Genomic DNA, 27,746 nt, shown 5'->3' with positions numbered 1-27,746 from the left:
GTATGAGAAACTATAGCCTGGCTTTAGCTCTGATTATAGCATGTTCTAGAACTTCTATCATTATATATGTTTATAGAAATGCCCTGCATTAACATCATAGTGCTATCTGTAGTGTCTTTGTTGAAGGACTGTGTTATAGGTGATATCATTTTCGAACAGCTTCCTCAGTACGTAGTCCCAGACAGCTCTGTGTCATAAGAAATTTCATGCTTAATGGCACTTGTAGAAACCACAAATGGTGGAGAGATGAGCTTTTTTTGCTTTGGGAAGAAGCCAGTAGAACTTGTAGATGCATAAAGAGCAAGGTGTTAAGTAATAAATTCAGTCTACGTTCTTTAATCAAATTATATTTTAGAACTTTTATTTTGGGCAAGTTTGGATTACATCAGCCCATTTTTTGGGTGCTCTTTCCATTTAGTCTCCTTAATACACTGAAATTTTGGATTGGGAAACATGGTATAAACTAATGGTGGAATTCAGACTGCAGTTCTTTGAGGGTGTGGTTTATTGTTCCTTTTCCAACTCTTAAATAATTCTGAACATTTTAACCAGCCAAATAGAAAAATCCCTCAAGGCTTTTTGTACAGTTGTTATGTTGCTCTTCTGCTGCTCCCAGTAACATTACATAAGTTACCTGAAAATTGTGAAGCTTGGATGCACTGAGCCAGACAGTCAGAATTCCTGGAATTCTCACTTCCTCTAACATACGAGTAAAGCTGGATAATTTTTGGAAGTTAAGAAAGGATCTGGAAAAGGTGTTAAAAATGAATGATACTTGCTCTAATTATTGTTCTTTTCCATATAGACAAAGCCAAAAAGGACAGAGGCAAACCATGTCTCCAAGGATTTGTAGTCCAGTTCAGCTTTTTCAAAAAGTTTGGGTAAACTTTAAGTAACCTCTCGATGTTTAGGCATTACTCTTCTTTATAGGTATTTTTGCTAGTGTAAGAGTTACTTGAAAATGAGCAGAAGTTGCAGTATTAAGATTCTAGAATTCCCCCCTGCCCCCCCCCCCCCCCCAAAAAATGTACTTTTTGGATCAAAGAGTATGGAGACTACTATTCTTCAACTTCGATTCTGTTTGGTTATGAGATTAGACTGTTTCAAGTTTGTTCTCCCTTCAACAGTTTAGATCACTGTGGCACATTTAACTGAATTTTTGCCACTGAATAAAGTTATGGGATTCATTTTATGTTTATTCTCAAATATGGTTTAAAAGTCTAGAGTAATTTATATCACAGAGATTATCCAGAGTTAAATCCCAGCTTTGTCTTTGACCTCTCTCAGAACTTTACCCTAGATGTAGGTCTGCATTCTTTGCCCTACAACATCCTCTCTAACCCTATGGTAATTTTGATTTTTATTTTCAAATATACACTTTCTCTGGTTACATTACTTAATAAGTAATTATTCATAAATGGTACAATTTCAGATGTTAGTGTATCATATGATGTACTTCACAACTTAAAACATTTTCTTTAATCAGATCTTTGAACCTAAACTAGAAATCATCTGTGTCTTTTCGATGTTGTTTGGAAGTTGACCTCAACCATTGTTTCAAATGTTCACTCAAACTGAAAAGAAACTAGCATCCATATTCATTATTGGTTGATACTCTCTGATAAAACCAGGTTAAATTCTCTGGAATTAGGTTTCTGAGGATTATTTTATGACAATCTTTTCTGAATTATTTTCCTAGTACTTTATCTTCAGGGCTCATTTGTAGTTCTAAGTGCTGGATGGAAAAAGAACAAGAACAAGAACGAGAGGAATATCAGAATATTATTTCCTTTAAATCTTCTGACTCTGTATCTAATTATATTGGCTTCCTTTGATTAGACTAAATCAATACACTGGGACCATGCTTTATTCATATAAGGTCCATATTCTGGTGCAGTGCCTACAGCAGACGTCCAATAGATAGTCATCAAATGACTAAATCACTCTGATACTATTTTAGTTGTAGCCAAATTGAACAAGGACTAAATTTCATTTCTTGAGTAAATGCCAGGTTATAACTAGATATCCTTAATTTGACAATGGTTCATTGAAAGCAAGATGGACTTTAACTCTTCCGTTAGCAACTTTATAACTAAAGCGGCTCTCAAGGTAGATCAGCAGTGAGTATTCCTGCTAATCATGGGGTCAGAGAATAAAATGACCTTTTAAAGGCAAAGATATAGTATGCAGTATTCAAACTCAACTTAATGGCATGCCTGTCATAATATTTGGAGATGAACTTATCAAATTCTGTAGATAATTAATTCTGAACATAATTCTGTAAGGAATACTATTTTTTAATATTTGTTTTCATTACACTGATAATGAGAAAAAAGAATGATCGGTCTTATGCTATCATGGCCTTTTCTCTTTGTTTAGCATTAATGTTTTACAGGAAATTGTGGTACATTGGAACTGACTCACCATAGACTTCTGTTATACTTAGAATGCTGTGCATTGAACTGTAAAATACATTAAGATAATAAAATTATTTTCTTGAAAGCACATTATTCCCAGGTATGATTTAAGGTAGGAGGTTGAAGTCAAGAGAGCTGGATCCTCATTTGAATTCAGTCACTTACTTATGTTGTAACTTTAGGTAAATTTCATAACCTTTCTATGTCTTTGTTTTCTTCATAAATTATGATGATAATAATCTATGCTAACTGTTTCAGATAGTTGTGAGGATAAAATGAAATAATAAATGTGAAGTATTTTGAAACTTTCAAGATATTATTATCTACTCTCATTTTTATTGGATGGCCTGAAGTGGAAAACATATTCCAGTTTCCTGCCTTGGTAACTGATCTTCAGGGAGCAGTAAACCTATCAGGTCCCATGATTATCTTACCTTTATATACTTTATAAGTGCAAGAGGAGCTGTGCATATATTTTCATTACCCTACTTAGTCCTGTATGCTGTAGAGGGAAGAGAAGAGTGCAGAGTTATTCCCCTGCCCGGTTACTCCATATGTATATTCTATATATCAATATGATTTACCCAGATATTTTCCTTCTTTTCATTTTTTTAAATTTTAATTATTATTATTATTTTTAGGTGAGCTAACCCTTGGTTGACCTTACAGATTGCAAAGACCTTGTCAGCTTACAATCCCTTATTTTTTTATTATTTATGCCTACAGCACCTAGTCTTCCTAGGTGGTCTCTCATCCAAGTACTGACCAGGCCTGACTCTGCTTAGCTTCCGAGATCAGATGGGATCGGGCTTGTTCAGGGTAGCGTGGCTGTAGATATTTTCCTTCTTTTTAAATTATGAAAACCTTGAAGTTATTTTTACTGTGGACAGGGAATCTCAATGAGTATCATTATTTCTAAAGAGCTTGTGTCAATTTTTTCATATCATTTTGAAAGAGATTGTGTCAATTTTTTCAATTCTTTCACATCACCCAACATATTCTACATTTGAGGAAGTTATCAATTGATACAAGTACCTCTACATTTAAAGGGGGTTCAATTCCATCATTACTGATACCAACTTTTTAAAACACACTTATTATTTTAGAGGAGTTCGAGATTTACAGAAAAGCTGTAGTACAGAGTTCCCATATACCGCCCCCCACAGCTTTTTCTATTATGAATATCTTACATCCGTATGGCACATTAATTCCATTATAATTAAGGAACCAGTATGGATACATTATTCTTAACTAAAGTCTATACTTTATTTGATTCCTTCGTTTTTCCTTAATATCATTTTTTTTTATCTGTTCTAGGTCCTCGTCCCGGATACCCCATTCCATAATATATCTTCTTAGGCTCCTCTTGACTATGACTATTTCTTAGACTTTCTTGTTTTTATGATCTTGATGAGTTTGAGTACTGCTGACAGTGACTCTTAACCATATATTTCAAGCCTTTTTTTTAGAAGAAAATGATGGGACCCATCCTCCCCCACACAAATAAAATCTCATGATGTGAAAAAGGATATCATTTATTGGGAGCTCTAATATAGGTAAGGCTCACAAAGGGTACCCGAGGAACTCTAACAAGAGGTGGGATCCCTTCAGCGCCCTGTGCCCTTTTGGCAAACCAGCTCATAAAGTGGATAAAGAGATTGAACAGTGGAAAAGACCATGTTATATTATCAATGTGTTCATGGCAATTAAATATTTTTCTTAATGAAGGAGAAAGAGGGAAAGCAGTCATCAAAAGGCTTGAATATTATTTTATATATTTGAGTTTTATTTCAATTTATTCTTAAAACGATTTTTTAACACACATGTAAAACTTTACATCTTAAACCTAATGCCTGAGACCTTGTGTACTGGAATAAATCTAAACTGTTTTACAGCCTATTCTTTCATAAAAGGCCAATTTTCATCAGAAGTATCAAGATCAAAATACATATAAGTATTACTTGTAGACTCCAAGAAGTGATTCAGTTATGGTAACATTGTTTAGCATCACTTGCCAATGACAAGATGGCTTTAAGTGTTTATTATAACCTCGAGTTTCTGTTTCTATTAATACTTGAAGGGATTGAATCATTGACTTTTTGAAGCAACTTCACCACAGTCTATGAAATGATTACTTTTCATCATTTCAGCATCGTTACTGGTCTTGTACCTTATGGCCTAGAACCTGTCCTTCACTTTTTCTGCAGTTGTTCAGTTTTACTAAACTTCCTGAAATAGACGTACCATAGTATGTAATTTATTTTACTTTAGGCAAGACATTTCCTAAGAGGGGAATTGTCCTTTGCTTCATACCAAAGAAAGTGAAACTTTTCAGGGACTTTTAAATCAGGGGGAATGTGGCTAAACAATCAGTCAGAAGGCATTTATTTCCTTTAAGACCTGACATATACTTCCCCAAACCAACAGCTCTTTCAGTTGTTCAGCTTGCATTGGTGCTACACTTGCACTTTGCATTGAAGCCCCTTTTAGCCAGTGTGAAATGTATGAACCTATAGCAGGCTAATGTGAGGGGGAGACAGATGGTAGTTCTTCCTTCCTCTTTTGATTAGTTTGAATTTAAAGATTTCATTGTGATCAAAAATTTGGTGATTGTGTGTATCCGTTTGTAGTTCTTGCTTTAACCAAAGCCGTTTATACTTTATTGCTTCAAAGCAATTAAATGGAGTGAAGATGCTGGGTTCCTAATTCGGCAAATGCATTCGGAACATGTAGCGACTCGCTGGCTCATAATTCACCTTAAAAAAATATTCTACTAGGAGTGTGAAACAACACATCCCTACAGTGGTGAAAGACAAAGCATTTTCTCATGCCACGAGAGAAAACAGAGCAAGGAAGGTAGACAGTTCCACTACATACTTTTAGAGTGATTGTTAATTGCAATGGGCAGCCTTGGATTTGAAATGTGATTCCAGTGTTTATCAGAACTTCCTCTGTCCATTCTTTTGTTCCATCATCAGTCCTTTATCCCTCTGTTCTTCTTTATAGTTTCCATTATATTGGTCAATTAATTATACTTTGGTTACTTCTGCACTCCAAAGGACTTTTGTATCTTTACTTTTTGATTCAAATATTATTTCTAAGATTCAGAACCAAAATTTATCAGTTTGCATTGCCTGAGAATTTTTTTTTTAACCAGACACCAGCATGTGACTCTTGTGAACACTGCTTTGGGGATGGGTGTGGGAGGGTTGGTCCGGAGATCATGATTTGTATAATAAAGTACCCTGGCTATGGCTACAGTAGGAAGAGTAGGTTCTTGCACCCTTCCCAGAAAGCCTGTTTAGGTGCTGCCACAGGCTGGAAAAATTTCCATGTAAGGGCTCAATTCAAGTCAGGGTTACAGATCAGTTGCCTTGGGTTTTACCACAAATGTAAATAAGCGAACCCACCATACAGAGTCATCTGTAATTTCCCCATTAACTAGTCCCTTCACTCCAAGTGCACACAAGCCAGAATGAATGGCTGCCACCCAGGCAGCAGCCCTGGCATGAAGAAAGAAAGAAAGAAAGAGACATTAGGTTTTTGGTTGGTTGGTCTGTCTGTCTTGGTTGGCTTTGGGATGAAAAGAATAGGCGTAAGCTGGTGTTACCTCTTATTACAAATGTAGCAGCAGTTTTGGTGTTTGTTATTTTTTAAATCTTTTTTTTTTTGGTGGGGATGGGGGAGGCGAGGTGTTAACATTTTTAGCCATGTGTTTTAGAAAACTGGTGCTAATGTTTAAGTTAAAATAAGCATAAAGGAATATTAGAGTATCATGCTACAAGTAAGCTAGCAAATGAGCAATAGACAATAAAAAGGAAATGAGAGAGTTTCTCCATGCCCGTTTTGGATATTTATATGGATTTTGGAGCTCTTCATGTGCCTCCAACCCACCCACACAACACCATTAAAAAATACGGTGTGTGTATCAAATACAGCCTGAATTTCCATGAAAGCATTCCAAAAGAAACTGTGAGTTGCCCATGTAGCCATTTTTTCCCTGAATTATCCTGTGTAAGTGGAAAAAAAGAGCTGTTCTGGTTTCAGCCACACTCGGACATACTGGCTTCATACCTGTTTCAGAATGTGCTTGCATAGTACTAACGGCCATCTTTAAAGAAAGTGCCTCATAAAAAAGGACAACAGGCTAATTTACTTTATAGTAAATAGAAGAAAATGATATTAAAAGGATTATAAAAGCACATTATCTCTCTTCCACCCCCCGGCCCCGAATGTCGAATGCCTATCTCAGGAACAATCTTGGGAAACCACAGGGCAAAATTCCAGGACACAGTTCTTTTCTTTAATTAATAAAATCTGAATCTATTCTAGGTGCCCTGGGTGCTTTTCTTGTCCTGAATATTGATAGAATATGTAGCCTGACGAAAACTGTGCTGTAGAACAAATGGTCTCTTTTCTATTCATTGCAGCATCTGTTCTATGCCATTGTTTTGCCATGCAAATGTGACAAAGCAGCAAGCACATGTATGTGTGAAGGCTGCTGTAAACTGCAGGAGGACTTGTGAAGCCAAGTGAGGTTTGCTGTTAAGGCTTTGACATCAATTTTGCCTTTTGTCTTTGTGGACAGTTTGAAGTGAACTTGAATTTAGGTGTCTTTTTACATCACGTTAAAAGTTACAAAATGTGTTAGGTGCATTTGTGGCTTTTTTTTTTTTTTTTCATGAGCAGAACCCCCAATGTATGGTTAGTAAAGTCGGAGGGAAATATCAGCCCCAGCTGATATAGAAGAGAAAATGAAAACATACATCCCTCTATCTCCATCAGAGCCTTCTTACCTGGTAAGGGATACTCTGGTGGCCCTCTTTGGGATGGCAAGGAATATGATATGGCCAAAGGATTCTTTTGTGTGTGTGAAGTAAAATAGCCTGTAACCTTAAGTTAGGCCTTGTCTCCTTTTTCTTTATTCTTCTTCTCTCATTCTCTTATTCTTCTGAAGGAGGTGTGCTCTGAGCAGACTTTATTGGGTTTCTGCCAAGCACTGTGTGAGATTACTAAATAGCCTCCCTGAAGCCCACTTGAACCCTGGGGAATAGAAGCTGCCCTCTACTCCCAAACAGACTTTACCACGTGCCTCTCTCTCCCACAACCACTCTCTCATTTGACAAATACAGGCTTGGAAACTTTCCCCTCTCCAGTTTGGCATTCAATTTTGATACCTGGCTCTGATAGTTAATCAAAGTGTCCTGAGAACTATAAGCAGGAAATGATTCTAATTTCTCTATCAGAGGCATTTAGGAAAAGGGAGTTGAATTAACTGGAAATCAGAGTGGAAACATCACTATTCTGCTCTTTAAGAGATTTGGACATCTGTGTTAGCGTACAAAGGTCATTTTAGGCCCAGGGGGTTTCACATTGTTCCTTTAAGTTAGACCTTCAATGTAAACTATTTTCAACACTTGCCATGAAGAACAAATGACCTTTAGTTACTTGCCCAGAAGACAAATGGTACATTAACACAATAAATATAGTTTGCGGGGATCTCATGTCATCCTGGCCTTAACTTTCTATTAGAATATTTTAAAACTGTAGAATCCTTGAAAACCCTAATGGATTAAAATTAATTTGGGATATTTTACTTTTCGATTTCTGTAGAGATTTTATTATAATGCTACTTAATGGAAATCACCTAATATCACCTATATGCTTCAGAACACATTTTGGACTTGGTTATTTATAGTGGAAAGACTTAAAACAGGTTTGGGAAAGAATGAGGTTGGGTTCCAGGAGGATTTTTAAGTCTTAAGAATTCTTACTTATGGCAAAATGAAATATTTAATATTGAACATCTTCAAAATTAAATGTAAAATTATCTCATCAGTTCTAAGTACAGATTTAGTGATACTGTGGGTCTTTTTATAACACATTGAGCAGACACGCATTGTATATGGGAAGCTGGCAACTCATAACAGATATTTAGTAAGACACGACCTATAGTATAAGTAGCTGAGGAATTTTTTTAACCTTAAGCATTTTAAGTCACTCTTGAATAGATTTATGATGAATCATTCAGTTATCTGAATTTCTTCCCTCTTTTTAAAGTTTACACTTTTGAGAGTTTGCCACACTAAAAAATAACTATTTTAGTTTTGCTTCAGGGAAATAATATTTAGTTTTCCTCTACTATGTTGTAATTGGGAAATAAAGGTGTTCCCCGATGCTGCTGTGGGAGAAGGATAAGAGCCAAACTCCTATTATCTGCTGTGTCCTGGGTATGGAATGTACTAAAGCTTAATGTCACCCTGCCTCTATTGAAAGTTTTCCTTGTTGGTGAAAAAGAGGACACTGGCTACTGTGAACCTGATGGACAGAAGTATTTTCACAGCTGTTGGCAGCTGCTCCTTTAATAGGACAGACATTAAAATTTGTAATGATGACAGCTTATTTAAATGGGATCCTGAACTACATATACACTGTCTTTCCTTGGGAGAAATATCTCTAAAAGTAGAATGTTGGTAATTACAGAAGTAATTTTTGTTGCTCTGGAGTAACTTCTTGTCTTAAATGGAATATTAAGGAGGATTGCCTATTTTTTTAAATGAAGAAATGGGCTATTTAAAATATTCAAAGAAATAGCAGGGAAGCATTTGGCTTTATCTCGAGAATCCAGTCTCATATACCTGTTTTGTGTCCCTTTTAATGAATATTCATGAAATATTCTGTGTTGTCAGACTTATAGTCTCTTTATAGTATTTACCTTTGATTTTTGTAAAAGGAACACTGATTATATATTTAGAGAATGCAGCTTGGATTTTGAAAGTTAAAATATAAACAGATTTTTATATAAAAAGGTATACAACACTATAAAATATATAAAATATTATAAAGAAAGATTTTTCTAAGTTTCTTAAATTTAAATTTTATTTTCAGATAAAGGAAGCAAGGCATACATCTTACTTTGGTTCTAATTCTAAGTTATTTGGAAATCTACAGTATTTCAAGGAATAATTTATGGATTTATCTTACTGCTGGGGTCTAGAGACCTAGGCTGGTCAATGATAAACTTCGATTAGCTTTTTTCTTCAACTTCATCGACTTCTGATTTTAGCAAATGCCTCTCGCACAGTAGTTTGTTTAGTGTTCTTTTCTAGGTGGCATACAGGCAACTCTAACCAATTTTTATTTTCTTTGGAAGCCAAAGCATCATGTAAGATGTGTTATGCTTCTTTTGATAATTAAAAGATAACCCATAGCAGACATGGTTGATGAAGGGAATGCATTAGATTTAATGTGTTTAGATATCAGCAAGGCATTTGTTAATGACGTTGAACACTGTGGTATTATAGCTCAAGAATGTTGATTACATGAATCCATGTAATAGTGAAAACTTCTAGTGTCTTGCCAGAGGGCTCTGGTATATGTTCACTCTCTCAATAAGCGCCTCATTGGTAAGATGATCAAAGTTGAAGAACCTTCAAATTAACAGTATGTTGGTAGTATTAGAGTTCAAACTCATCTCAGCAGAATAGAATAGAATAGAATAGAATAGAATAGAATAGAATAGAATAGAATAGAATAGAATAGAATAGAATAGAATAGGTCATTGCTATGGGGATCAACATAAAGTCCTTACACTCACAAATATGGTAAAAAAGTGATTTCCTTGTATTGCAAGGGAAAGGGTTAATGACTTAGGGGACTCAGTATGGGCAAACGTTATGGTATTGTTAACATTGCTTGGGCTTCTCCCTAAACTAGTGTGGTGTTAGGTGCATCTGTTGATGAGCTACAATACTGATAAGGAACTGAAACTACTCTGTAACATTCTAGGAGTCTTATTCTTAACTAATTTTAAGTCACATCTTAAAAAGGATTATAGGACTAGCAACCAGAATGAAGGGATTTGAGGAAGAGACAGGAAGATTTGCTCTCAAATGCAAAAGACCTTTGGACACAAGTGTACTTAGATTTCTTTCTTGTTTGGCTATTGTAGGGAGATGGGTTGGGGCTCAAAGGAAAAGCCTTTTATGAAACTACTGCAGATTGGAGCGGGCTTTCATTAGAAATGGTGGACTTCTTGGACATATTCCACAGAGGTTGAATCATTATTTGTTAGGATGTTAGAGGAAAAATTCATACATTTGGTAATGATTAGACCAGGTCACTTCTAAGTCTCCTTTAGGTCTTGAAAGAGATATGGTTGGTCAGTTAATCTAGCTATTATATATGTTGTATCTCAAAACATAAATACAAAAATTGAAAAGGTCTTTAGAAAAGACATTATCAGGAGGCATGTAATGGGTATGCATAAAATGCAGTAGATTATTATGAAAGTATAATAATAATAGCTGCTTGAAAGACTCATGGTTTTGACAGGTGGAGGAGGGAAGACAAGCATTTCAGGGTTGAGAGGATAAAACATTTAACCACATTATACAAAGAAGCTTCAATGTGGGAAAGTATATAATAGTAATAGTTACAAATTATTGATACATATTATATGTCAGGTTTTTTTGTAGGTGCATTTAAATACATTTTTCTAGTCATCACAAGAAATAGGAAGGGTACTTGATATATACAGTTACAGATGAAAGAAACAAGTGCAGAACTGTTGCCACATAGAAAGTCAATGGCAGAAACGAAATGAAATCTTTCTGGTCCAAGTCTGCTCTCTTTCCCCTACAGCACTAAAAAGTCTTTCTAACAATTTGTTTGGACAATTCTGTGCTTTTAGTGCCAAGTCTGAAGTACTCATATCCTAATTTGAATTACTGGTAAAGTTATTTTTTTAATAGCCCCCAAGATTGGAGTTTTGATTATGAGGGCTAGAAAAATCTTGAAAATTGTTTATACAATTTGAAGCTAAAACCACCCTCCCAATGTTTTTTGAATTATTGGGTCTATGTTCTTATTATTATTTGTTGGGATTTAGTATTCATATTTTACAGTCTTCCTTCTGCTGTGATATATTATTAGTGTCCTGTTAAATTACTTATGTTTACTTCCTTCTATTATTTTACTTAAACCCACCTCAATTTTTCTTTACAGGCCATTTCCCCCAGTACCTAACTACTCTTATTTCCTTCTCCACCTGTCAGAATCTTGTCAATGTACCTTTGACTTCCAGTTCCTATATCTACTTTAATGTTTTTTTATCTCTGAGTTTCCCACACTTCTGAATACAAAAGCATTTTTTTCTACATAGGTTTTAAAAATTATTTTCAGTAAAAGCCCTTATATTATTTAATTTTACATTTGCTTATTTTTTTCTACCTCTAGATTTAAACTTTTTGGATTCAGTCTATACAAAGCAGTGGCTGAGAAGAATACATGTTAATTATGGGTATAATCATTTGATGGACAGAATGCTATCAGGGCAAAAAGGCCCTGAATTTTCACTGGAAATTGATTTCAAAAATCTTTTGACACATATGATTTTTTAAAGAAAAACACAGAATGCTTGTTATGATGCATGTACAATGTTTATTTCCACTGGGAAAATGTAGTTCAATTCTTTTAACAGGATTATTTTATCATAAGGCATTCGGTGGTAGTAACTAACCCCAGAACTATCTTTTACACACACACACACACACACACACACACACACACACACACACACACACACACACACACACCCGCCCCCCCCCATAGTCTAAAGGTCTGAAGATGCTCAGCTGTGGTTCATTCTTTCCTAGAAGAAAGAAACAAATGCAGTGTTCCTAATTAATATGATTTAAAACATTGTCCTCTAGCAAAAAGGCAAGGTGATGAAAGATTATCTCCAATAAGGCATCTTATCTCTGTAACTTATTTTTAATTCAAGAAAACATGGTCCTTGCTCTCAAGAAGTTTATAATCCTTTGAATCGAAATTAAGAAGAGGGAGAAATTTTTAGTAAAACGTTACCTTCGTAGTAAACCAAGTAGAAGCAACTAGAGACAAGGAGCAAGAAAGATTAATGAGCTGAATGGATTGACTTAGGAGAAAAGATTAGAAGAACTAAATATGTAAATCCTGGTTAAGTGAGTACTATGATTAGGAACACGATAAATAGCCAAATCTACTCCTTTATAAGGTTTTTGAGACCAAAGACTCTCCATAGAGGTGAAATGATACTATGGACGTCATTCATTTCTTGCAGCTCTTTTACGTTAGCAGCATTTATAAACTTGAAGTGCAACGGACTATACGAACAGAATTAATCTCTGCCTTTGTGACATAATGTATGTCTGATTCAGCACACTTTTAAAATAAAGAATGTCTCTTTTAACTTAGGGAAAACACTTTGAGGACTTCATGTGTTGTTTTGAGACAACTAATGAAGAAAATGAAAAAGAGTGTAAAGAGTTTTATATGTGGTGTTTAAACTCTGAAAAATGCTTAGAAAATCAATTTGTAGTCAAGTTAGGCTCACTGTGGCCAAATTTTTATCACCTGGGCAGATGTCTTTGTTAAAAGAGGCTGAGAGACTCTGTAGGTGATCATGCATCCTTAAAACAAAGGAGTTCCTTTACTCTTGCAAACTAGAATTACAGTAAAATACGCAAGTATTCATTTGCTTTTCATTTTTGATTTAGAAGACTGCCCCTATAATTAGCATCTCATCTGAGAAGAAAACTTATTGTTCATTTAAATAACTAAATTAAAGTGACAAAGAATGGGGATGCCCAAAACAAGGTTTAGTTTTTGTGGTGAGTGATTTCAAGAGGCCCATAAGAACTTTCACTGAAAGAGAAAATTGCTATAGAGCTAAGTTAATTCACCTGGTGTTTTCACATCCTAGAAAAATTTTACATGGTGTTGTTTTGTTTTGTTTTGTTTAGTTTTAGGTAAAAGAAAAAGAAGCATTATCTTCTACATACAGTTTTATTTTTGAAGATTAGAAAAGCCTGATGCTTTTTAAAGGAAAATTGAAGTATCTTCCTGAAATGTCCCATTAGTCAGAAAACTGAGGAAATAAATATCTTTATGACTGAATTTGAGTTGTCCTAAACATTGTTTAACTGCATTTTCACTGTGGTTCTCTGTATATTTCACTCTAGTTGCTACACTGATGTGATGGTAGGGAAATATACTTATTTATATGTATATATATCTCTTTATATATTTATAAACATACATATTAATAGAAACATCCAAAGTTGATTTTCTATAATGAACAAATATCTATAGAAATAAGATTATATCAGTGTGATAATATAGAGCAACCTTTTATTCACGCTATTCTTACTATAAATTTTCAAGTGTGTGTACATAATGTATCAATAATCCACATTTATGTGGTTTCCTCTGTTCCATGTGGTCCTTTAAAGATACATTCTGCACAAATTTAAAAGTAATATCTATCATAAAATGAAATCACAAGAATGAAAAATTATTCTGAAATATAATTTTCTAAAAATAAAAAACTTTGGAAGTTTACCTTTTGGATAAATTTGATTCATAAATATACTATTTGTAGAAAGGTTAGGCAAACTGAAATTGAATTTCAATGAAAAAGTATGACGATTTTTATTTCTTAGAAGATCTAACATTCTACATGGATCAAGGATTACTTACATCTCCACTCTGATGTATATCGATATGAATAATAGTAATAATAGTGGGGAGAATATCATTTCTGGTAAGTGGTAGCATTTCAAAAACTGAAAAAAATCTATGAGTAAAATTGTTCTTAATATGTTATCATTGCCAAATGAAAGCTGTCCTGATTTCCCCATTCTCTCCTCTGGGGAATTATACTTATCTTTCATTCTGTGTCAAGAGAAACTGTCATTTAAGGGCAATTTCTGTTCCTATGCTGGCATATTTCTTCTGTTTACATTCTTTCTTTTCCCATATGGGAATCTTTCTCAGTGTGTGAGTGTACAGTTTATCCATGCATAAATGGCAGCACTTGCTACTTCTCTTGTTGTCTTAGGAGTTGTTGCTGTTGAGAGATACTGCGTAGGATGGATGCTGAGGGGAATGGCAATTTTTTTTTAATGTCTGAAGTTAAAGATAGTCTTCTGTTCACATGTTATGTGATTCTACTTAAAAGCTTTCAACTTATAAGGCTTTTGATGACTGTATTAACTACTAATCAAGAGTTCTCCCAGTTCACATTAGACAGATTTACCAAAGGCTATTTTAAGAATTAATTTAAAAATATTTCTGAATTTAGGTAGATGGGCCCATACTAGCAGATAATCTCTACTGTACTGAGATCCTTGAGGGCAGATGATAGCCCCATGCTGAGAAAGCAGCATGGCACGATAGTTCAGCATGCAAGCTGTAAAGCCAGACTGCCTCCATCCAGATACTTCCTCTGGATCCAAGCTAGATGTGGAATCTTGGGTAAGTTAGCTAGTTAGTTGTTTTTGTACCTCAGTTATTCTCTTCAGAAAATAAGAATTATGTGACTCTCAGAATTAAGTCAGTTAATACTGCCCAAGTTCTTAGAATCCTGCCTATGGTAGGTATCTAATAGACATTAGTTATTATGATTTTCTTAATGAATTCTCCAGCACCTAGCACAGATCTATCTCATAGTAGGTAATTACATATGAAGTAAATATACACAAAATTGAATAAATACCTGGATATCCCTTATTTTTCAATGTAAAATTTTATAGAACTTATTTTTCATTTAATATATCTTTATATGTGCAAGTATTATCTTAAGTACTTCAGAGTTGGAGATATATTACACATGTGTGATCTTGGGTACGTTCTTTAACTTCCTCAACTGTAAAAGGGTTGTTGCAAAGACCCTATATATAGATTATATGTATGTAGAGTGCTTAGCCAGTGCCTGGTCATAGAAAACAATAGATATTAGTATTTTTTTAGTTTGAGAGGTAAAACATGTGTAAAACAAATGTGCAGGGTAGAAAATGACACATACAATAAGGGAGGTTAAGGTGTTAGTTATGTATATTTCTAATAGGGCGGCAGTGGGGGTGCAGAGGAGTGGTCAAGGAGACTTAGGAAGAGTTGTCATTTTACTTGTACTTTGAAGAATGCATAGAATTTAAATATTCTTTGTGCAGAGAAATGTCATTTCAGGTAGAGGGAACAGCATACACCAAGACTCAGATTTAAGAAATCAGGTGCTTAATGTGAACAGAGAAGTTCTGCTTTGTTAGATTAAAAGAGAGACATTGATTCATTCTATCGATAGGGAAAATAGTGGGAAATAGTGTTGGAATGATAATAAAAGTCTTTGAATAAGTTGGATGTTATTTGTCAGGCATTTGAAAGATGTTTAAGATTTCAGAGCAGGGGAATGACATGATTGGAACTTCCCTGAATTCTAGAAAGTTTCATCTGTCTTTTATAAGTAGGATGGGATAGAGATGGAGATATTGGAAATAAAGGCATTTAAAAATAAGATAGAATGGGGAAGGAGTTGAGTAATCATTCAAGCAAGAAATAGTGAAGTCCTGAGCTAGTCCTATAAGTGAGAATGCAACGGAAGGAACAGACGAAAAAGAGATTTCGATGGAAGAATTGTCAAAACTCAGCAACTGGATGTGGAAGAAAACCAAGAGGATGGACAAATAATGCTCCAAGATTTTTAATTTCAGGTAACTAAGAGGATGCTGCTGCTACTAACAGAAATAGGGAACACGAGGCATGGAGTAGCTTGAACAGGAATAAAAATAGTAACTAACTCCATTTAGAATTTATTGAACTTGAAGTACTGGCCTCCATCATGGTCATCTGAGTGGAGATATCTTTCTTTAAGAAGATGGGAAAGAATATGATTCTTTTTATTAACTGTGAAATCTGTGGATGTAAGGTAAATATTGCAGTGTTCTGATAAAGCTGTTGAATTACAGCATAATAGGAGAGTGCCTTTGTTTCTTTCAAGAAAATAATAAAATGAGAGAAGTACAAAGAGAAAGATGTAAATGTGTTCTTCATTGATCTTAATAGATACATGGAAATCTGATCCTTTATGAACTTGAAATTTTAATATCAAATACAATAAACTGTTTAAATAGTAGTAAGGTTTTATGATAAAATAGGTGAAAGAAAAAAATTCAAGATTATTTCTAACTCTTCAGTAGTAATTTAAAAAGCTTTTTTAGTATACTACCAAAAACTTTGTTTGCGGTGTGACAAATAGTCCTTGGTTCTGGATTTTCTAAGTATAGGACAAATTCACTTTTTAAATCTTTACATTTCGTTTGAGGGTTTTGTGTTTCTTTTTAAAAAGTCTTGCTGTTTTTTTCTTAACTGCTAACAAATTAATTTCATAAGTTAATTAATTCTTTGGCAAGTTATTTTATTAACCGGTAGCTTTCGTTAAAGATAACTTAGCTACTTTTTCAACAGACTTCAAGAGAAAGATAAACTATACTGATAATTTAGAATCTAGTATACTTATATTTAAATGATTACTATATGTATTTATATATAAATAGTATAAATACAAATAATAATAAATAATAGATAAATGCTTATAGGTAAGCAATATTTAACAAGCTCTTCCATTGACAGTAGTATTTGATGCAGGTGTGTGAGTATTCATCTCATTCTGAAGAGAACCTGAAACCCAGAGAACTGAAGGCATTCATCTATTTCTTTAAATGTAGTTCTTTCTAATTAAACTGAGACTGGAATTCACATACTATAGTGAAGAATTTGTCTTTTTGATGTGTCCCTCACACCCAGGGCATTCAATGTTTCTAAAAACGGCCGGACAGTGGTCATTTTCAACACTGAGGTGGTAAAATTATGATTGTATGTAGGTCATAAAATTCTTTCACTATAATATGTAGCTATATATAAAAATATTTAAATTTCCATCCTGAGTATACAAATAGAAACGATATCGGAAGGCTGTTAACCCTTTCATTTTGGAATGTTTAACCTTAATTTTGAAATACGTCATGGCATTTTCTTCAGATTGGAATTGTCGTTCTTATCAACCACTGAATCACAGACCAGAAAGATCTTCAATATCATTTTATTCGATCTCGATGTTAGAGATTTATTTTTGCAGTAAATTTTGTGAGCCTCCACTGTGTTTAGAGACCAGGCAAAGATGAATAAAACATGCCTCTGCCCTCAAGGAACTCCCAGTCTAATGGGGAAGGCCAATACACAGAGGTGCATGCAGGGCAGTGTGATAACTGGGAAGAGGAAAGTAGTGAGAGCTGTGAGTCCAGGCTGGAGTAAGGGCTCAACTCCTTCTCTTTCATTCCTCCGCCTTCCTCTTGAACAATTACAATAGTGTTTGGTTCACTACATTTTTGGTCAGCCATTTCTACTCTTGGTCAGTTTTCATTGTTAAAAGACTCTTTTATTTTGTTCTGCTTTAATGGTTGACCAAAAATTGACCACCTTAGAATATCTAAATATAGGTGCTAGTTGAATTATCCAGAGTAGCACTGCAGTCTACACCAGTACTTTGCAAATTATCTGTGATGAGGACCAGTTTTTCTTCTTTAAATTTTTTATCTGTGATGGACTGATGCTATTAAAAAACACAATAAGAAGATATTTGAAAAGTGGAAAAAAGAAAACCAAAAATATACAGAATCCAAGCCCTGAGTTTTCATTGTTAGATTTAATAGACATAAGAGGACTCTGTCAAATTGTTATGTTTCTGTGTCTTACTCTAAGATACTATGCCCCTCTTCTTGCTAACCAGTAACAATTCCTGAAGGGACAGTGGTCCTCAGAGCATATATAGGCAACACTGCTCAGCACATTAGGCTTTCCTTCCAGAGAGTTGATTGTAAACTTTTCTCTTCCACTACTGATTAAAATTCTAAAGTTTAGAATTAACCTGTTGACTTTCTTCTAATAAAATTTTTTTTTTTCTGTACTTTATGGGATGCAGTGTATCTTGCCAGGTACTCTTTGTTCCAGTACGCTGATAATACACTGGATGGCTAGAGCCAAGAAAACAAGGAGAGGTGACAGAACTGGTCCTCACAATCTTTTAGAGTGTCTCTCACTCCACATCACACTCAGCACTACCACCTTCAGCTCAGTTGACAAACATTTTGGTATGCTTAGTTTTCGCAAGATATTGTACTAACTGCTTAGGAGGTAAAGATGGATAACACATGATTCCTACCCTCGAAGTACTTTCAATTCTGTAGGAGACCCTGACCAAGTTCTATTTTTATGTATGTTTAATATACTAAGTTTTAATATACTCTCATAAATAATCTAAATATTATAAACTTGATGGTTTCTTGAATTTTACTACTTTTCACTTGAAATAAGTTGTAGAATTATTTGCAATTTTATTGATTTTTTAAAATTAATTTTTTATGTGTAGAATTTTTAAAAAATGTAATATAGGGTAAAACACATGGCAATATAAATTATTCCATGCAGAATTATCATTACTAATTTTTATAATAAAATTACATAAAATTATTTAAAATTATGCTTTAGTAGTCCTCTAAACTTTTCTTACTGACCAGATTTTCCCTATGATAGACATCAAGACTTAAAATGACATTGGGTATGTCATCCAGGTGGAGTTATTCGAACATGATTTTAAGGCACTAGATATAAGCAACTGATTTTCTTAGTTTGTAATAAGCTGTTATTTTTGTTAGAGAAGTCATTTTAGAAGGGGTCTGTCTATTAAACCTTGTTAAACCAAACATCTGTCTAAGCCATAATTAAATATATTTATATAGTATTATTTATGTAACAAAATATATATAGAATAAGTATAAAATCTTATTTTATATTTCACATTAAAAATAATCCTTCAAATCTGATAAACTTTATTTCTTCTATACTACTTTATGTCTTCCAATTATTTAGGCCTTAAGATGAAAATAATTTATAGCATCCTTTATACCAATAAAATATATTTATGTAAATGTTTCTTTAGAAGTTGAGTATGCTATAAGACAAATTCTTGATTAATCAAGATCTTTATCATATATTAAATTATTTTCTAGTTTTCATAAACATTGTTTGCCCTTTATATTTAAATATCCACAAACAGCAGTCAGATATGCAGAATAAATTGATGAATTACCATTAAAGTCACCTAACTCCTTTTTAGGTTATATAATCTCAGATATTGGAAAATACATTAAGATGTTCAGTAGGAACTAGAGAGGCTAGACCTTTGCAGAATCCTTTCTGGCTGAGGGCCAGTACTAATCATTCATGGGAGGCTCAGTGTCACATTTGTACTCACACTCATGAAGAGTATTATTCAGATTGGTTCAAGAGCAATTGGACTATAGTTTTTGGTTGTTTGATCTGGAGAAGAAAACCTAAAAACACTCCCAAGGTTTTGTGAGATCTGAAGTCAACAGATTGTTTTAGTTTGTTTGCAAAATCCTTTATTGATATTTTTTATTAAATTTATTGGAGTGACATCGGTTAATAAAATTATAGGTTTCAAGTGTACAGTTCAATAACATGTCATTGTATATTGCATTGTGTGTTCACCACCCAAAGTTAAATTTCCTTCTGTCACCATATATTTGACTCCCTTCACCTTTATCTATCCCCCACACCCCCTTTCCATATGGTAACCAGTAAACTTATTTGTGTCTATGAGTTTTTGTTTGTCTTGTTTGTTTTGTTGCTTGCTTCACAGATGTAGATGGTTGAAAACACCATAGTCAACTTAAATCCTATTTCTGGGAATTTGCTATTTTACTTTTAAAGCATTTTGAGTTCAACCAGTGGTGTGACAGAACCGGCTCTTGCAGGCATGCACCAGCTTGTGTGAGCCAAGTATGCACATCTTTTCCTCATTCTGTGTTCGATAAGTTCACGGTGGGGTGGTAGCTTGAAATCTGACATGAGGGGTATTTCACCATGAAATTTGCAAATGCTGCTAGCCAGGGCTGTTTTCTTTTTCCTCCTGGAGAGTCGATTGTTAAACATATACCAGCAAAGCATTGGTTTCAGCTTTAGCCTTATTATGAATGCAGATACTAGTGTATGCTGATCATATTTGCTTAGTTTAAAAAATGGTTCCCCAGACATTTTAGGAAGCCCTTCTCTGCATGGTACCATTCTAGGAACAAGGATACAAAGATTAATAGAAAGATGAATGTTTTTGAGTAGTCAGTATTTTGTGAGTAACCAAAAGGAATGCTTTTTGCAGAGGTTAAAATCATATAATAACTTAAAAAATTATTTCATGTACTCATTGATATTAGGTATTGCAGGGTGAGTAATGTTCTTATTATGTTGGTTATCCATTAAAATAGCTCATCATAGGTGACACAGCAGGTATTGTTTTTAAATTATGTTTATTTCATTTGTGGCTTATATTATATCAGATACAACATTATATATATGTGTGTGGGTGTGTATTAATACCTAATTAACATATTATTTCTTAATTAAAATAAGGCAGTGTCTCCAGGAATTAGTCTGACAGGTTAGGGAGATCAAAATTCAACAAGTACACAAACTCGGTTTTTGATGTATAAATAGATTCCAAGTACAATTTTTTATATTTATATTAAAGACCACTTGTGGGCCTTAGAAAACACAGACACCTGATTGAGGGGCTCTTTTTTTTTGGACACGAAATTCAAGTAAAACATCTGGAACTTAGTGAACCAGTTCACAATTTACTTTTGAATTTTTAGTTGCACTACGTCCTCTTCTGTCAGTGTGTGCTAGGGTAGAAGGAATGATTTGTCTATAATCAGAGGTTCTCTCCTAATTAGGATTATCAAGCCTGCTACTGCTTAACACATTATAAACTAAGGTACAGTCCTTTGTGAAGGGAAATGATGAAAGGATGGGTAGTTACAGGCCATGCACTTCTCAATTCCCTTTAACCTTTGAGAGACTAATTCTCTGCTCCACTGGGCTGTCAATCCAAAGAACAACTCCGACATCCTCTGGGTTCCTTTCACACATACTTTGCTTATCTGTCTGAGTGGTGTTTGTCTGATCTTTTCTTTTGCATGTTTTTACTTTTAAGATCTTCTCTTTCTTATGTAAAAAAGGCAATTAGACTCGTATCTGTTTATTTTAAACAAAATGGCTGTTAATTAGTGTGATCAAAAACCCTGCCATTGTAGACTATGGGTTCACTTTGTAGTTGCACTAAATTGAGTATGGTTTGGTGCCAGTTGACATGATAACAACTCAAAGTCTGGCTTTTTAAAAATTAATGAACAAACACATTTATGGGGCTTTGTTTTGTCTGGTTTAGATCTATAGGCTCTGAATGCATCAGAGTTTTTATTTTTTACTGACTAATGTTGCTTATTAAAAGTGCAAAAACTTATTGAAAAACTTTTTTTGACAACTTAATACAACTGATGTGTGAAAGCTACCCTATTTTCATTTAATTGGTTCACTTACGATTTTACAAGCAGGAGTACCAAGTATGCTTACTGTTCCATTGTAAAACATACTAACATGTTTTTTATTAAGTTATCAACTTATCAGAACTCTAGAAACCTTCAGTTGTCAACCCCGTGAGGCCCCTCTCCCATTTAACATTTAGAAGAAACAAACAGATTCCAGGTATTTATTTAATAGAAAGCAACATCAAGAACATGGGTCTATAAGAGATGACTCAATCTCATACATCTTTAACATACTCAGCACTTTGCCTTGATAATTAATGTTCAGAATAATGATGACAGTTGTAAGAGTCTCTTTTAAAAGATTAATAATGTTTATGATATACTACTTCTAAGGCTGAAAGTCATAACAATATATACTAACATAATTTTTGTATTGCGGATTTAGACAAAAGGAAATTTTTACTAAGGTAGTCAGAAAAAAAAATAAATCAAAGTAAAATATAATTGACTAAAACATCCCAGCTCTTTAGTATCCTGGTTAACTGATTTAAAATTCATAATTTATTTTTCACATTAAAGAGAAAAGAAGAGGATGACAGAGATTTCAGGGAACAAAAGACCCAGCTCTTTGGATGTGTGCAAACTTTATGAATTACATTAAAATAAGAGCACTTACTTTAACCTGACTTTACTAGATGTTTAGGAAACCTTTGGATTTAAAACATGCCCCAATCATCTGTAAAACAGCAATGAAACAATTTTGATTGACTGCTTTGAAGGAAAAAAATGCTTATAATGTAATGGATCAAAATACCTCGCTAAAGTTATTTAGAGGTAAAAATCTAATAATAATAACAGCTAGCATTTATTTAATATTTACATCATTCCAGGCAGTACTTTGTGCTTAATGAGTAATTAACTCTTGGATTCATTTATATATTATCATGTTTAAATTTTACAGTTACCCTGTAAACCAAACTCTGGGATACTCATTTTCAGTTGTGGAAACTGAGGCTCCACAAGTTTAAATATCATGTTAAAGTTTACTCACCTAGTGACAGAAGTGAGATTTGATTTCAGATTATGACTTCAAATGCTTTCCACGACACTGTTTCCTAATACTTGTCATAATGGTTTATTTTGAAAAAGCTCGTTTTCCTATTTTGTGAGGAGATCACATTGTCACCCTATTTTTTTATGTCGAACTTTTCTAAGCTGAAAAGAGAGAATTTCTCCCATTTCTAGTTCTCTCACTATTTGGAAGTCTTTATCAAACACCTCATGAATAAAAAAAAATCTCGTCTTAATGGGTTTAAGTGTTTCGGTGATCTTCATCACTTACCTCGGAAGGTTCCTTCCTTAATCTGTCCTCACTGTTGAACATTCTTTCTTGGTATTTAGCCTAAATTTACTTCTCTTGATTATACTCATTACTCCTAGTTACCTCCCTTATTGTGGATGTGTCAGTAATGATCTATCTTTAGCCAACTGGCCTTTGTTTACAGTCCTTCCCACAAGATTGAAGCTGATGTTGTAATGATGCTTAGAGATGATATAATATAGAAGTGAGTAATTGGGCAATCAAATTCAAAGTACATTTGAAACCTAGAATTAGTAGGAAAGTAATAAATGGCACTCAGTGTTGGTTTTCTACATCATCTGTACTTTGGTTTGCATTTAAAGACATCTGTATTTGATGCTCTAAGCTTATTTACATACAGTTACTTTGTATGGCTTAACATATACTAGCCTAATTGATAATTTAAAAGTTTATTATATATTATCTGATTTGACACCACTCATTTTTTTTTTTTAGTATTTTGCACTAAGTCAAAATCTCATACAATATAACCTTTGATCACATTTTCCTACCGCTTCCTGCCCTGAAGTCCTTGATTTACATTTCCTTCAGTAGTAATGAGACAAATTATCAAACAAGCTCATTTGAGGAAACTCCAATTGTAATCAGTTAGCTTGATGGAGGAAAAGATTTTTGGTATGCAGCATTCATCCTCCCCTGTGGATACCCAGTATAGTAATTTAAAGCTTAGTACAGTGTATTGAGCACCCACAAAGTGAGCTTTACAAAGTAAAACCAGATTTTTTCATTCGACAGAGAATAGATATCTATTCATAAGCTGCATGTGTCTGGGGATTTTTGTTTTGTTCAACGTTTTCATAATGCACTAACTCGGGGCATCATAGAATGTGGTTCTTTCTCTGTTTCTGTACAGAATTGAAGCTCTAAAATCATGAGTTAAATAAAAAGCATCACAAAGTTGTGAACTTAGAACATGAGTGCACAAGGGGGATAAACTGAACCCAGAAATAAAGAGCCATGATAAAGAAGCCAAGTGGAAAACCCTAAAATGTCAATCAGGAACCAAAGTAGAAATAAAGGGGAAAAAGTTTAGATTACAAAACTTTGGGTGGAAACAGGCCAGGTGAAACTCAATGGAGAAATAAATCATCATTTTTGAAAATGTTGTTAAAATCCCTGAAGACCAAGAAACTGGCAGTGTGGAGAGAGAAACACGAATATTTGAAAATAAAACAGCTAAAGTTATAGATGATAGACAATAAAGCATAATAATTACTTTAAGCACTGCGAGATTAGGCACATGAGAATGAGAAATAATAAAAAGCAGTGGCAGTGGGAATAGGAGAGGACCCTTGGAGAACTATTTTGTGGGCTGTGTTTGACTATTATGACCTGAGTGTATATGAGAAATTTCTTGATTCTCCGAGGATCAGTCTTACAAATTTCTCATATTTGGGGCCAAGCCTGGGAAATCAACAAATCTTGGTAGATAATCACATCTACAAAAGCTAACACTAACATAGTACTTACTCTGTTCCAGGGGCTGTTCTAAACACTTTATGTATTACAAATCTCATGTATTTTAATCTTCATAATAACCTGATGAGGAAGGAATACCATCATTGCACCCCCAATTTTACAGATGAGGAACAGATACCAGAAAGATTCAGTAACTTGCCCAAGTTTTCACGACAAGAAAATGGCAGCACCAGGTGTTGCAGGCAACTTGGCCCAGAGCCCCTGCCTGATTCTGCTGTGCTGCTGTGGCCCTTTCAGAACCTTGGGAGCCTCATAATGCTGTTTCCTTCACCGGCTCCATCCACTCCCGGCACAATTTCACCAATTCCTGGCAACTCCAGCTCTTAAACGTCTGTGAAATGTGCTTCCTCATCACGTAGTTGTTAGTCATGATCTCAATGACTCTGGTGCCCTCAGCCTCCACAGTTGCCCGATTCCTAATCTCTCACACACTGCACGGTCTGACTTTTCCAAAATGTGAACCTGACCATAAAACTCCATTAAAATTGGTCGATGGCTCTGCATCACGTCCAGGGTGAAATCCAAGCTCCCCGAAGTGGCATAAATGGCTATTTTAATCTAATTATAGGCCCATCTTTCCTTTAATGTTCCCCAACAAAACTTCTCCCCAAAGAGTAGATTATTCGTGGTTCTCTGCGCACACCAGTTTGCTCTCTCCGTGTATATGCACCTGTCGTTTTCTCTGTACACAGTTTTCTTCATTCTCTCTTGGCCTGGCTAATTCCTACTCATTCTTCTTGATCCAGTTTAGGCAATGTGCCTTCCCAGAAGCCTTCCCTGATCCTGCAGGAGAAGTTAAGTCCCTGCTTCTGTTTTCTAATTGCGTGCTGTGCACAGCTCCATTGTAACACATGCACTGGATTGTGTTCATGGTTTCTGTCTCTTCCTCAGTAAGTTATGAACTGCTTGAGTGTAGACTAGTGTGTTCATTGCCAAATACTTCATGGCTCTCACAGGGACTGACACAGAGTAGGAGCTTAATGAATGCTTTTTTTGAATGAATGAGCAAAGGAATGAAGGTCTCTAACAGTCTTAATACTTTTGCCTTTGTCATTTTAGGTGAGGATGTGATTTCGTATCAAACCTTAACCAGTCTTTGAGTATTTTTTTGAAGTAGAGAATATGGGTCAGCTCCTTATCTTCACTGAGGAGATAAATAAAGGAAATGGATTTAAATTACATATGAGGGAACTAAGTAGGGGAAGCAAGTCTTTTCTGGCAGTTTTGGCAACCAAAATTTATTTAAAAATGGACTGAGTATCTTTGGTGCACTTTAAAAATGGGATATGTTTACTTTTGAAATATCCTGGGTCAAAAACTCAATCTGACTGTGCATAAGATTACCTGGAGATCTTTAAAAATTATAGATTTCTTGGACTTTATCCTCAAAGATTTAATTAAATTGGTTTAATGTAGGGGTCCACACACACTGAGTTTTTTGAGAAGCATCATGGGTAATTCTGATATTCAGCTAGGATATGGAGCTTGTCGCTAGGGAGTGGAATATTTGCTGTTTAGTGCAGCAGGAAGATACTTATATATAATGTTGGATGTAAGAACTCTATGGCCATATGTGACCATAGAGACTACTACTCCGTGCCCTTTAATCAGCAGGCTTCTTCCTGGTTATCTGGATTTCTAGTGGAAACTAACCAATATTTGTTCTACAAACTTGTTCCTATGCCAGGATCTTTGGAGGACCATGATAACTTCCTAATTAACAAGAATTTCAAGAGCAAAGGTAGATCCAGAAGGTTTATTAAAGGCTTTTGGAGTAAGACGTTCTCTCTCAGATCTCTTAATTACTGACTATATCGTCCTTCTCTTCCTTTTCCCCTCCCTCACTTTCAAGGTGTGGAAAAAAGATTCAAGCAAACAAAACAAAACAAAACAAACAAACAAAAAAACAAAACCTTTTGCCTGGAGTGTGGTATAATTAGAATAGTATGATTGGAGTAAACGCTATTATATAATATCATAGTGTTATTGGTATAAGGTATAAGGACGTGGTAGGATGTAACATAAGGGGGCATTTTCTATCTGTGTAATACATCACTTCTGTTCTCATTAGTTTTCTGTATTGGAGAATCTCTTAAAGGCCCTCTAGAGCTTCTGTGGGGTCATGATGGTGGACCAGGAATGATAATCAGTCAGCAATTACCTGTTTCACCAGAATTTAGGGTATTGTTTGCCGAACTGGTCTGTATCTTAAATCGTTTGTCCCCCGACTGATACAATTTCATTTTGCAATTGAATTGTTTGCCTAGCTTTTCCTTCACATCTGTGACTATGATACAACTGTGTAGAAAAGATGCAAGATCAGCAGTCTGCCTGAGTTCAGGTCTCAAATATGCCAGTTACCTGTTTTGTGACTTGCATAAGTTAACTCTCCTCCCTGGCCTCAATTTCTCATTGGGCTGTAAGCATAATGAGGGCAGGAATCAAGTCTATTTTTCCTCACCATTGCCTTTTTAGCAATCAAAACAGAACCTGGACTACTTGATGTGCCCAATAAAATTGGTCGATCGAATGAATAAATGAATCTCTAAAACTGGAATATAATACAACTTAGAAATAACATAATGTATAAAGGCACTTAAAACAGGGTCTAGCACTTAAGTGTCCAGTGTTAGCAATTATTATTAATTTGAAGGCAGAACACTAACCCTTAGGAGTGAGCGTGCTGGAGATAGAAAGCTTGTGTTTCATTCTGACTCTGTTATTAGTTGTGTGATTTTGGGTCAGCTGTTTATCCTGTCTTAGCTTCAGTTTTCCAACCAAGAGGAGAAGGATGAAGATATTAATTACCTCAGGGAGTTGTTGAACCTTAGATGAGAGGTAAAGCACAATTAGAGGCGCACAGTACTCATTCAGTAGTAGATATCATTTGTACATGACTACCAAGGAGGTAACCCCTATTTGTCAGCACATTTTTAATTTTATGAAATTTGAGATTAGTTTTTAAAGTTTTATTTCTCTTAAAAAGCTAATAAACATGAAAGCAAATTTAAAGAGAAGTATTTAATTTCAGGAGACTAAATGAGGAGAGAAAGGTTCATGTTTCTGGTCATGTAAGGAAAAAATAGCCGAAGAGTACAGTGTTTATTTTCAGTGTTCCAAAAAAAAAAAAGCTACTTGATCGGGATTGGAAGCTTCAGATCAAAATGGCAATTTTAGAAAATTGTGGTGAGTGAATGAGAGCACTAGTGTATTGAAGAAATCAATTTGCTATCTTAACCAATGGTACCA

General features: G+C 34.6%; 1 pseudogene; it reads right to left on the bottom strand.

The window, feature by feature from the left end:
* Positions 1 to 3,134: 3,134 nt before the first annotated feature.
* Positions 3,135 to 3,253, bottom strand: LOC111741873 (annotated as a pseudogene).
* Positions 3,254 to 27,746: the final 24,493 nt, after the last annotated feature.

The sequence above is a fragment of the Pteropus vampyrus genome, unplaced genomic scaffold (genome assembly GCF_000151845.1).
Source record: "Pteropus vampyrus isolate Shadow unplaced genomic scaffold, Pvam_2.0 Scaffold82, whole genome shotgun sequence".
Taxonomy (NCBI): Eukaryota; Metazoa; Chordata; class Mammalia; order Chiroptera; family Pteropodidae; genus Pteropus; species Pteropus vampyrus.
This window is presented reverse-complemented; position numbering and strand designations above follow the sequence as displayed.